Here is a 14052-nt window from a genome sequence, read left to right on the forward strand (position 1 = left end):
TGGATTCTGATTGGTCAAAAGGTGTTGATTAATTTTCTATAACAGCAGCTCTGACAGTGCACTTGTTACGGGTCCCAGGGATGGGAGACCGCGGAAACAAATATACCTGTATAAAGCAGGTAAAACAAATATATTTACCTGTATAAAGCAGAGGAATGAGGACACAATGCACCTTGTTTCCTTCCCAGATTGCTTCTGAGGAAACAGCATCCGTTCCGCTCCCTTACTGTTCCCCGGAGCAACTAGTGACAACACAAACGTTCCACCCCTCCCATTTCCAACATAAGCGAAGCACCTCAAGGCAACATACGACTTTTAATTCAAAACATAAATGTATACATGAACAAAAATAATTATAATACTAATTAAAGGAGTCTTACCACCTAAATGTGGTCACCCTATTTTAGGTGTGCCACACACTCATCCTAATATGGTACTGTTTCTATAGTAACAGCTCATTCAGAGGGACTTGTATGGTGGATGCTTCACATAATCTAAGCCTAGCGTGACCAGACATCCCGGTTTGACCGGGACAGTCCTGATTTTGAGTTGTGTGTCCCCAGTCCCGACAAAGGTCCGTCGGGACGCTGAAATGTCCCAGTTTACACCAAACACTAACAAACTGTCCCGGTTACAGCGATCATATATAGCCAACGAGATGTCAATAAAGCTTCTAGCAATTCAGCATCAATGTGCGTGTGTGCTCAGTCAACCTTACAATGTATCTATTTGTACCATCTTGCAATATAGAGGCCGCGTTATAACGTTTTTTTTTCGCTAGCGGTTGTCAACTACTGCACGACAATGCCGAACGGATGAGCGCCGGGTGGAGATGTTCGCGCACTTCAAAAGTAGGGAGATTCCTTACAGCAATGTCAGCCAGCTTTGCCAGTTTGCCATGTGCCTACCTGGCACCAATGCTCCAGCTGAGCCAATATTTTCACTCATGAGTAACATCTGACTGATGAGAGGAATCGCATGACCATGCCTACTCTCGAAGCCTTGCTCATTACCCGGGCCAATTTCAACGATACTCGCAGTTTCCCAGCAGGCTCTCGGGCAATAAAGCGCTACTGAAGCAAATTCACTCATCATGTAAATATATGCATAAAATGGCATCTTCTTTAGGGTGGGTGGGTTGGGTGGCTGTGTTCCCTGGTGCAAATCCTGGCCAGGATCCTACCAGGATCCTAGCAGGATCTTACCAGGATCCTAACCAGGATCTTGTACAGGATCTGAAATATAATCCTAAAGGATCTTGTCCAAGATCCTACAAGATCCTGTACAAGATCCTGTAGGATCCTATAGGATCCTACAGGATCTTGAACAGGATCCTGTAGGATCTTGTACACGATCCTGTAGGATCCTAACCAGGATCTTGTACAGGATCCTATAGGATCCTGGTAAGATCCTACAGGATTTTGTGAAGGATCCTACAATATCCTACAGGATCCTACAATATCCTACAGGATCCTGTACAGGATCCTACAACATCCTACAGGCTCTTGAACAGGATCATACAATATCCTACAGGATCCTACATGATCTTGTACAGGATCCTGTAGGATCTTGGACAAGATCCTTTAGGATTATATTTCAGATCCTGTACAAGATCCTGGTTAGGATCCTGGTAAGATCCTGCTAGGATCCTGGTAGGATCCTGGCCAGGATTTGCACCAGGGCTTTTAGATGAATCACATTATTATGAAGGTTATTTTTCAACCAAACATGCTGTTGATTGTACTAGGTTTCATAGTTGAATAAATATGGAACACTGCTCTTTATAACTTTATTCAAGCAAACTCATGAAAACTGTAACTCTGAAATATTATCATGGAATAGTTAAAATTGTCTTCCATATTCACATTATTATGGTTTGTTGATATAAAGGTCATCATATTTAGCTATATTTAAACCCTAAATCACATATAGTATGTGTGAGCCCTCTTCTGCTCTTGTACAGAAGGATATTTATTTAAGTTTAAAAAAACCTTGCAAAAAACCTTTAAATGCACTATCTATTCAAGAATTTAGGGCTAGCAAGCCTTGTTTCCATGCTACCCTGAATTTGCTGAATCAGAGTATTGGGAATTTGTTCGGCAAGAACCTACTCAGGATCCTGTTGGTATCCAGTTAGGATCTTATTCAGGATCCTACTTAGGATCTTGTTAAGATCCTATAAGAACATACCCAGGATCCTATTGGTATCCAGTTAGGATCCTGTTCAAGATCTTGTTTAAGATCCTACAAGATCCTACACAGGATCCTGCTGCAATTGAGTTAGGATCTTATTCAGGATTCTGGTCAAGGTCTTGTTTAAGATCCTACAAGATCCTTCTCAGGATCCTGTTGGTATCCAGTTAAGATCTTATTCAAGATCCTACTTAGGATCTTGTTAAGATCCTACAAGAACATACCCAGGATCCTGTTGGTATCCAGTTAGGATCCTGTTCAAGATCTTGTTTAAGATCCTACAAGATCCTACACAGGATCCTGCTGCAATTGAGTTAGGATCTTATTCAGGATCCTGTTCAAGATCTTGTTTAAGATCCTACAAGATCCTACTCAGGATCCTGAATCATTCGAGTTAGGATCTCATTCGGGATCCTACTCAAGATCTTGTTTAAGATCCTACAAGGTCATACTCAGGATCCTGAAGCATTTGAGTTAGGATCTTATTCAGGATCCTACTTAGGATCTTTTACAGGATCCTGATACTTTTTCAAGATCTTATACAGGATCATGTTCAAGATCCTATCACTTCCAAGATTTTGGCTCCTTCTAGGATCCTATTTAGGATTCTGCACAGGATCTTATATAGGATCCTATTTCTACTTAGGATCTTAAATAGGAATGTAATCCTGTGCAGGATCCTATTTCTACATAGGATCCTATTCAGGATCTTAAATAGGATCCTGTTCCTATGTAGGATCTGTGACGGTCTGCTGGCCTTGTCTGTGTTTGTTTTGCTTTGTGTGTGTGTGTTCCTTGTAGGCGTGGCTGCAGACCATCCCGGGAATTGGTGACACCTGGGCCCGGTGTCGCCACGTCCTTAAAAACCACTTTTTCCCCGTTTCCAATGGGAGCTTCTTTTGTTTTCTTTCCTTTTGTTTTTCTTTTTTTTGTATGTAACACGCACGAGCTCATTGTTCACGCATTCTACTTTGTTGATTTTTCTTGTATTTTGTTATTATAATAAATTAATTATTATTTGAACTTTACCCCTGTGTCCTCCTCTTTGTCATGGTTTGAGCCAAGCCATGACAAATGGGGGCTCGTCAAATTTAGAACCCGTTTGTTTTTGTTTTTTTAAATTGTTTGATGCAGTTTTTTTGGTCTGCAAGCGTTGCGGGTCAATTTTGTGAATGGCATGTCGTCATTAGGTACGTCACTTCGTAGTGGGTATTCCCTTACGTTTAGCTCAGGTTACAGGTGTAGAGCTAATGAAACGGGAAGTCTCTATTGTTTGAGGAGGCGCAGTTTTGTTTGAGGTAAAGTTTGGAAGCTCTGCCTCGGTGCGCAACGCTTAATAAGGTAAGTGTTTGACTTGTTGCACTGGTTCGAGTTAAATGAGCGATGAATGTCCCTTGTTAGGTGGAGCGGCGTTGTCCCTTTGGACTTCGTCGGGGGGGTTTTTGTAGTGTTGTAGTGAAAGCGGTTAGAGCAATTGTCTTGGGAGTGTTTCCATAGTGTGAGAGGAGTCGCCAGTTTCTGGTTGCTTTTTCTCCCTATTGGGCTTTGGCACTTAATTACCCACCGCCAGTAGCTACATGAAGAGCTAGGCCGCAGCTTAAGTAGGTTGTGGGGCTTTGTAGGTAGCGGGACAGGCATTGTTTTTGTTTTGCTTTCAGTTCGGTGGGCTTGTGCATGGAGTCAGACACTTAATTTTGTTTGTTTTGTTCAACGTTGCGCACTGCGGTATAATGCCGACGGTGGAAGTTAAAGATTTTATTGCTTCTCCGTCGGAGGAGATATTAGACCAGTGTACGAAGGATCAGCTGCTTAAGTTAGCAGAGCATTATCAGCTGGAGGTAAATGGTCAATTTGCGAAGGATAAGGTTAAGGCAATTGTGAAGAGTAACTTAGTCGCTACAGGTGTGCTAATTGAGCGGGAACCAGTTTCAATTCCGTCTCCGTTGGCTATATCAATGGAAGGCTTGAGTTTTGATCAGTGGAAAGAGTTGTTACTGTTACAAATTCAGCATGAGAAGTATAAGATTGAGGCGGAGTTCCAGAAAGATCTAGCAGCTGAAAAGTTGCGTCAGGAGACTGAACAGACGCGTTTAGATTTAGAACATAAGCTCCAAGTTATCAGGGAGGGCAAAATTACACCTGCGCCTCGGTTAAACTCTGGCTTACATTCTAGCGTCGATCAATCTGATACACTGGGTTTTGACGTGCGGGGTAATTTGCGTTTAGTGCCTAAATTCTCCGAGAGCGATCCTGATACATTTTTTATTTTGTTTGAACGTTTAGCTGATGCGCAAAGCTGGCCTAATTCCGCTCGCGCATTATTGCTTCAGTGTGTGATTACTGGTAAGGCGCAAGAGGCGTTTTCAGCCTTGTCGCCTGGTGATAGTCAAGACTATGATAAGGTAAAATTAGCTGTACTAAAAGCGTATGAGCGTGTTCCAGAGCATTATAGGCAAAAATTTAGATTGTGGAAAAGGGGGCCAAGACAGAGCCATTTAGAGTTTGCACGGGATTTAACAACTTATTTTAACCGCTGGTGTTCTTCTGTCGAAGTGTCCGATTTTGATGGTCTATGTGACCTAATTGTGTTAGAACAGTTTAAAAATTCTGTTCCTCATCATGTTGCCACTTATGTATGTGAACACAAGGCTCGTACTGCAGCTGAAGCAGCTGCTTTAGCTGATGATTATGTGTTAATCCATCAAAACATTCCATCTGATCGTCGTTTTCAGGCCAGTACTGGTGGTACACCTGCTGAATTATTTAATCATTCAAACAGATTTCCTCTGCCTACTAGTGGGCCTAGTGGTTCTGGTAATGCATATAAGATTTGTAATTTTTGTCATAAACGTGGTCACTGGAAAGCTGATTGTTACATGCTCAAGTCTGGTAATACTAAGCCACCTCCAGGTTCGCGCCCTAAGGGTGCAGGCCTGGTTGCACCTGGATGTTCTAATAAACCTGTTGCTGTTGATAGCCATATGGTTGATGGCGAGCCACAGCTAATACACTGTCAATGCACTTGATTCTTATCTGCCATTCATTAGAACGGGGTTTGTGTCTATGGTTGGCAGTGATGTAAAAGTGCCTGTTAAAATCTTGAGAGACACAGGGGCATTTGACTCTTTTATTAAAGCTGACGTGTTGCCTCTGTCTGAAAATTCTGAACTGGGCAGTTTAGTGCCAGTTCAGGGAATGAGTTTAAATGTTATGCATGTGCCACTACACAAAGTAATGCTTGATTGTGACTTGTTTCAGGGTGAGGCTGCACTTGCTGTTTGTCCTGCATTGCCAATTGAAGAGATCTCTGTGATTCTTGGCAATGGCTTGGTAGGTGCTCAACTGTGGTCTGATGTTTCTCCTGCTTTGGTGGTAGATCCTGTGCCACAGCTGAGAGCTGGACTCGGTGAGTGTGCACAAAATTTTCCTGAGACTTTTCCTGCTTGTGCGGTAACTCGTGCTATGATGCGGGCAGAGTCTGAGCCGACACTTCAGTCTGGTGAGAGCAAGTTGTTGGAGAAATTTTCACTGCCTCTGTCTTATTTTCCTGTGTCTGTGTCTCGTAGTGAGTTGGTTGCTGAGCAGCAAGCTGACTCTTCGCTGGCTGGGTTGTATGAGTTGGTCCAACCTGAAAGTGAAATGCGGGACAGTGTTTGTGGATATTTTCTTCAAGATTCACTATTGGTGAGAAAATGGACTTGGCACACAGATTTGTTTGTTGGGGACCCTGTTTTTCAAGTTGTCTTACCCACTAAGTTGCGTCAGTCTGTGTTGAAAGTTGCTCATGATGGATCAGGACATGCTGGCGTTAAGAAGACTTATAATCGATTGTTGAGACATTTCTTTTGGCCTTGCATGAAAAGGGACGTCTCAGCCTACATTAAGACTTGTCACATATGTCAACTAACCGATAAGCCAAATCAGCGTCTAAAGCCGGCACCATTATATTCCATTCCTGCAATTAGTCAGCCGTTTGAGCATTTAATAATTGATTGTGTGGGGCCGCTACCGTGCTCTAAGTCTGGTTCGAACTACTTGTTAACAGTCATGTGTCAGAGCACTCGGTATCCGGCAGCTTACCCACTGCGATCGATTACAACCAGATCAATAGTTCGTGCTCTGTCACAGTTTATTTCAATTTTTGGTATTCCCAAAAATATTCAATCTGATCAAGGGTCGAACTTCTTATCTCGTGTATTTGCTCAGGTTTTAGAGCAACTCCGTATTCAGCATAACAAGGCTTCAGCATACCATGCTCAAAGTCAAGGGGCATTGGAGCGATTTCACCAAACACTTAAGTCTCTCCTTCGGTCTTATTGTACAGAGTTGGGTTGAGACTGGGAGGAGGGCTTACCTTGGCTAATGCTTGCGGCTAGGGAGGTGACGCAAGAAAGCTTAGGGTTTAGCCCAAATGACCTTGTGTTCGCTCATTCGGTGCGGGGTCCATTAGCGGTCCTGGCAGATGCCTGGCGGGAGGAGACTCCTTCAACTAATTTAATTGCATATGTGAACGGGTTTAGGCATCGTCTTTATTTAGCGGGTATGTTGGCGAAAGAGAAGTTGGGTACAGCGCAACAAAAAATGAAGTCATGGTATGACCGAAATACTGAGCGTAGGGTGTTTATCCCTGGAGATCAGGTGTTGGCTTTGTTCCCCCTGCTTCAGTCTCCATTCCAAGCCCAGTTTTCAGGGCCGTACTCTGTGGTGAAACAGGTCACGGAGCAGAATTACTTAATCGCTACCCCGGAGCGTAGGAAGAGCACACAGCTCTGCCATGTTAACTTATTAAAACCTTATTACGCCTGTCCGTCATCCTGTGGTTCCAAAGTAAGTGTTCTGCAAGCAGCTTGTGTAGCTGGACCTGCTAACTGGGTCACCAATTATTGTGATCAACAGGAGGATGAAGTTATTGCGCCTGATCAGGCGCTCTTGCTTGGCCGTTTGAAAAACTCTGAGGTCCTTGCTAATCTTGAAGAGTTGCTGGCATACTTGCCCACATCCCGTTCTGCTGAGCTAATAGATCTGATACGTAGCTTCCCTTGTTTGTTCTCTGATACACCTGGTCGTACACATCTGATTGAACATGACATTGAGGTTGGAGATGCTAAGCCAATAAAACAAAGGTTCTATCGGGCAAATGCAGAGAAACTGAAATGTCTAGACAGTGAAATTGCATATATGCTTGAGAATGGTATAGCCGAACCTAGTTCCTCTAGTTGGGCGTCTCCTTGTTTGCTGGTTTCAAAGGCAGATGGCACGTTACGCTTTTGTACAGACTTTCGCAAAGTCAATGCCGTCACCAAACCTGATCTGTTTCCTCTTCCGAGAATGGAAGATTGTGTAGATCAGGTGGGCTCTGCGAAGTTTGTCAGTAAACTTGATTTGTTAAAAGGTTACTGGCAAGTACCTTTGTCAGACCGTGCTCAGGAGATTGCTTCCTTTATAACACCTAAGGGATTGTATTCCTATTCAGTTATGCCATTTGGGCTTCGAAATGCTCCAGCAACATTCCAGCGTCTTATGAATCACGTTGTCGGTGATATGGAAGGTTGTGCGGTGTATTTAGATGATGTAGTGTGTTTTTCAGATACTTGGGATGTTCATATGCAGCGGATGCGGGAACTTTTCACTCGTTTGGCGGAGGCAAGGCTCACAGTCAACCTCGCAAAGTGTGAGTTTGCGAGGGCGACTGTGACCTACCTTGGCCGGGTGGTGGGGCAGGGACAGGTTCGTCCCGTTGATGCAAAAGTCCGGGCTGTTGAGCAGTTTCCTGTACCAGCAACTAAAAAGGAGTTGATGCGGTTCCTTGGTCTTGTGGGCTATTATAGGAGTTTTTGTAAGAACTTTTCTACGGTTGTGGCCCCTCTTACTAATCTTTTGAGGGAGAAGGAAAGGTTTGTCTGGTCTCCTGCTTGCCATGTGGCTTTCCAACAGGTGAAGAGGCTCCTTTGTGATGCACCAGTTTTGGCAGCACCACGTTTTGATTGTCCCTTTAAGCTCTTTGTCGATGCTAGTCTTGTGGGTGCAGGGGCTGTTCTGGTTCAGGAGGATGAGCATGGCATAGACAAGCCTGTTAGCTTCTTCTCAAGAAAGTTTAATGCGTATCAGCGGAATTATTCTGTTGTGGAGAAGGAGACTTTGGCATTGGTTCTTGCTTTGAAACATTTTGATGTGTATGTTGGTGGTAGTACTCCTGTATTGGTTTTTACAGATCATAATCCACTCACATTTCTTAGTTCTTTACATTGTCCGAATCAGAGACTAATCAGATGGTCTCTCTTCCTGCAGTCTTATTGCCTGGATATCCGCCACATCAAGGGGACAGACAACGTGGTGGCAGACGCGTTGTCTAGGGCCCCCTAGGCGTGGTGGACTTCTCTGTTCTCACAGTTCTTTGCCTTTTGCCCCTTCCTGTACTCTTAAATGTGCTTCCTAGGTGCACCGGTTGCCGAGTTGGGGAGAGGTTGTGTGTGTTGAGCTGTGGGACAGACGTTAACATCTCCAGGTTATGGTTTGTGAATTTATTAAGAGGGTTAGATAATTGTATAGTAGCTGGTCTAATGTGTCCAAATGTTCAAATTAATTTCTATTATGTTTAATTTTGTTGGGATGGCTGTTTATTTGTTAGCCCTGACTGGTGGGCAGGACTCCATTTTGGGAGCCCGCTTTTGTGGGAGGGTGTGTGACGGTCTGCTGGCCTTGTCTGTGTTTGTTTTGCTTTGTGTGTGTGTGTGTTCCTTGTAGGTGTGGCTGCAGACCATCCCGGGAATTGGTGACACCTGGGCCCGGTGTCGCCACGTCCTTAAAAACCACTTTTTCCCCGTTTCCAGTGGGAGCTTCTTTTGTTTTCTTTCCTTTTGTTTTTCTTTTTTTTGTATGTAACACGCACGAGCTCATTGTTCACGCATTCTACTTTGTTGATTTTTCTTGTATTTTGTTATTATAATAAATTAATTATTATTTGAACTTTACCCCTGTGTCCTCCTCTTTGTCATGGTTTGAGCCAAGCCGTGACAGATCCTATTCAGGATCCCATTCCTAAATAAGATCCTATAGGATCCTACAGGATCTTACAGGATCCTACAGGATCCTGTGTAGGATTTGCACCAGGGGTTTCTGAAACATTTTTTGTTGTCTTTCATCTGTCTTTAATCTGTATCACAGATTGTCTTGACTTGTTTGATGCTGTTGTCAACTCAGGGTTCACGTTTTCAAAATAGTTAATAGCCGACACTGGTTAAGATTAAAAAGAGGCATTTTGGGTAAAGGTTCGGAGGGGACAACGATTAGGTTTATGCGCTTGTTCCTGTTACAATGCATAGCCTATTGTTTAAAAAAAAGTTAATCGCATAAAATGTTGATGTTAATATGTAAACAATGCATTTTCTTGGCGTTTTCACAAAGGTGAAATAAATCAGTTGAAATTTAGGCTATTGGCCCATTCCCTATCATCACATCTGTTGTCTGATTTTCTTACTTTAACTGAATTGTGATGGAAGTACATGTAGATAACAAGAAAATACTTGATTATTCTCTGAAATGTTGATAAAAGTGAGCTTCTACAAAATGATAAAAGCACCTGTCTGAGCCGGCGCATGTTTACATCAAAACGCGTGTGCGTGCACGAGTATCACGGTCACGCGCAAAGTGTCCTGGTTTTAGACTCGGGAAATCTGGTCACCCTATCTAAGCCCAAAGATAAAGAGATTAAAAACATGCAATTTAACAAAACTACAAAAAAGTGTATTATTGTTGCTATGGTGAAGTTTTCTGTTCAAAGACGTTTATTTAAATTAATTTAATTTATGGAAGGAGTCTCCGGTGTCAGCACTTTGTAACAGGCAGAGCTAAAGCTGTAGCTTTAAGGGAGATACGCAGAGCCTTTATTTTTAAATACATTTCTGAGTGGATAGTGTCTCACATAGAAACTCACATTGATAACATCACCCGGATAGCTTTCTTTCATCTCAGAAATATTGCAAAGATAAGAAATTTAATGTCATTGCATGATGCAGAAAAACTAGTCCATGCTTTCGTTACCTCCAGGTTGGATTATTGTAATGCCTTACTGTCTGGATGTTCCAATAAGTGCATAAACAAGCTCCAGTTAGTTCAAAATGCAGCAGCAAGAGTCCTTACTAGAACTAGAAAATATGACCACATCACGCCTGTCTTATCCACACTGCACTGGCTCCCAATCAAATTTCGTATTGATTATAAAATACTACTATTGACCTTTAAAGCACTAAATGGTCTCGCACCACAGTACCTGAGTGAACTTCTGCTCCTCTATGACCCGCCACGCCTAAAGGTGCAGGCTATCTGCTGGTACCTCGTATAGTGAAGGCTACATCAGGGGGCAGAGCCTTTTCTTACAAAGCCCCACAGTTATGGAACAGCCTTCCAAGTAATGTTCGGGAATCAGACACAGTCTCAGCATTTAAGTCTAGGCTGAAAACATATCTGTTTAGTCAAGCCTTTTGTTAATGGTGTTTATGAGGTAAAGGAGTAGATCTGGAGGGTCCTCAGACATAGAGTGTTTTGGTAAACTGGGATGTATGGATGCTGTCAGTCCCCACTCGCTTGCTCACTCGAATTTGTTGACGGTGTAGTGGCTGGCTGCTTTATGTCCCGGGGCTCCCTCATGCCTGTGTTACCTTCTGGCTCTCTCCTTTTAGTTATGCTGTCATAGTTAGTTGCCGGAGTCCCTGCTTGTACTCGGTGCAATATGTATACTGTTCCTACTTATTCAGATGACATTGGGCATACCTAACCACCTGTGTTTTCTTTCCCTCCCCCCACCCCAAATCTGTCCCTCTGAGTTACATGGAGTCAACAGGAAATCTTTTGGTGGAGACGGTGGAGACCTCGACTGGCTATCGTAGCCTACAGGGAATCGGCCGTCAGACATTCTGTCGCGTGTCCCAGACCCGGTGAAATGTAACTGAATTGTCTTGGCCAGCCCTAAGGGTGCCATCTGCATCTCATCATTGCTGAGGAGTGTGCTCCCATCACCCAATCAAGCATCCAGCCAGAGCAGGTCATGATATATTTTACCATATTAACATGCCATTGTGTGTTATGCCTGATGTAAAGACTCTCGTCTCTGCGAGCCTACCACACAGATTTAATACTTGTCATTTTTAGGGCATACCTAACAACGTGTTTTCTTTCTCTCTCTCTCTCTCTCTCTCTCTCTCTCTCTCTCCCCCCCATCTGTCCCTCTGAGTTACATGTTGATCCTGGGATTGAGATGCTGGCCTCTTCTGCCCCTCGGACCTGCTTGATCCATCCTGGTGCCCTGTGTCTGGTCGGAGTTTTATCACCCCACTCCTGTGAAGGACGGCCCCATGAGGACAGTTGAGGGTTATACCTGTTAAAACTATTAATATTATAGTCAGGCTGTCTGTTGTTGCCCAAATGAGGATGGGTTCCCTTTTGAGTCTGGTTCCTCTCGAGGTTTCTTCCTCATGTCGTCTGAGGGAGTTTTTCCTTGCCACCGTCGCCACAGGCTTGCTCATTGGGGATAGATTAGGGATAAAATTAGCTCATGTTTTAAGTCGCTCAAATTCTGTAAAGCTGCTTTGCGACAATGTTTATTGTTAAAAGCGCTGTACAAATAAACTTGATTTGATTTGATTTGATAGTATCTCCATCCTTGACTCTTGTATGCTGCATAAATGGGAATAAAAAATGTATATATTTTTGAGAGGTAAAATCGACCACAAAGTTGGTATTCGAGCTGCCCTGCTGAGCCAGCCAGCCCTGAGTGCGTGACGTCACAGTGGTAACCAGTTGTAAGGCTGAGGCCTTTGACAGCTATAGACCAAAGTCATATAAATAAAAATTTATGGTGAAAGTAAGAAATACCATGACCGACTTGCTCAACTAAGACTGATTTGACTTCATTGATTGTGGGTTGACTCTCATTAAAACAGGATAGATTAGTTTATGGGTTGTTTTACAATCAGGGTACGCAAGCTAAAAATCACATTTAACACTTATTATCTTCAATATCAAAAGGCTTGACTAAATAAACTTGGTTGTTTATTGTAGCCCTGTGATAGCTCTATTTACCATGCAAAAAAAAATTTGGTGATAACGTTATTTTTGGTGAATGTATGGCAATATATGTCATATTTAGCAAAATTACTCATGCCATTTAGAAAAAGTGCTTTTTTGACCACAGGTAGCTCCAAAAGGGATGCACTTAAATCATTCTTTATACCATAAAACACATATTTGGTTCCATATCATTGGAAACATAGTTAAGTTTTAATGTTGAATGCCAGTAAGTTTTCAGACTATTTTGATCAAATTAGTATGTAATTGTGTCAAAAAAATGTCCTCTCCGAGACAGCTAATTTTTCAATATAAAATAACATATCTAAAATGATTATTTTCATCCTAAAATGTGGTCAAGATATTGGGTTATAAATATTAGAGACAACGAACACAAAGCTTACAGCCTTATATTTAAAAGCACTATGGAAGTAGTGGATTCTGAATTGTCAAAAAAAATGTCCTCTCCGAGAATCACTTCATTTGTTTCTCCCAGCCCTGCTTAAAGCTACACTTAATCTTGTTATAATACAAACTATTACACATGCCTATCTGTTCTTTAACTTGTCCTTCACTTAAAAACTGGTACAAGAACGAGTTTGAATCAGTTTGAATTTTGGACCCCTGTGACACAAACTTTGTACCCTGATTGTAAAACAACCCTTATATTATATTAGATAAAACTTTGTTGATCTCTTTGGGCAGGTTCCCTCAGGGAAATTAGGTGTTATAACTTATGCAACATACATGTACATGCATGCATTTTCACTGATAAAACGTAAAAGGCTAATTAAATAATCAGATGAACTGAGACAATCACATTCTGAAGCAAATTAAATAATCTTATACCGGTAACTGAAACACACAATACAAGTTACATGTATTAATCTAAATGCAGGTAAACAACGTGTTGTTTTTGTTGTTTTGTATCCAAATGAGAGTCGGAATTTACCCGTCTGTGTTCTTGCCTCTTGAAGGCCGATCTTGTGGCCGATTGTTTTGAAACAATCTGACTTTCAGTTGTTCGTTCAGTTCTCCGTTCATTCACTTCTTCCACGTAAGGGCGAGATGGCAGCAATATCCAGCACAGAAATAAGATGGCTGCTCCACTCATTCTCTATTTTGTCCATATGGAGTATTCCACCATTACTGCTCGGCTCAGGCAATTACTAAAACCCGGGATGGAACAGGACGTCACCGGTTTTAGCAACAACTGCGGGGAGGTCACTGCCCGAGCGATATGTCACGTCCCATTCCATCCTGGGTTTTAGCAACAACCTTCGGCTCCCTCCGGGAGGACTGGTGCAACTGAACTTTGCTTTTTTTTTAAATAAATGAACAAAATAAATACTTTCCTTTTCTTGTAGTTTTCTTTTTCTTTAATTGTTGATACTGCACCCTCTTTCAATACGGGCTTATAGCCAACGCTCCTCAACAGATCAGAGGTTTCGTACGAGTCTTCAGTAAAATGGGCAGAGCGGAGGAGAGACAACTTCATAGGCGCCCAATGTGCCCGTGAACTTCTTGCAAAACACGTCCAAATCTTTGCATTTTGAACATTTCTTGGACCATGAATGCAACGTAAATCCACCTTCTGTTGTGTTGCTGGCAGGTGCAGCAACACATCTACATGTCATGGCAATAAATTAGCTCAAAATGGAGGATCAGAGTTGCAGTCAGCTCTGTGTTTTAGTATAGCGGAAGTGGTGATGAGACCAATAGACTTCCTGCTGTGACGTTATGGATGTCAAGGTCATTCACTTAGACCGCTACCTATATGAATCACTTTAATCATAA

General features: G+C 42.5%; 1 protein-coding gene across 1 annotated transcript in view; it reads left to right on the forward strand.

Annotated features, from left to right (window-relative positions):
- LOC132885941 (uncharacterized) overlaps positions 1-14052 on the forward strand; it is a 450234-nt gene that overhangs the window by 151190 nt on the left and 284992 nt on the right. The window lies entirely within an intron of this gene.

This window comes from Neoarius graeffei, chromosome 1 (genome assembly GCF_027579695.1).
Source record: "Neoarius graeffei isolate fNeoGra1 chromosome 1, fNeoGra1.pri, whole genome shotgun sequence".
NCBI classification, from domain to species: Eukaryota; Metazoa; Chordata; class Actinopteri; order Siluriformes; family Ariidae; genus Neoarius; species Neoarius graeffei.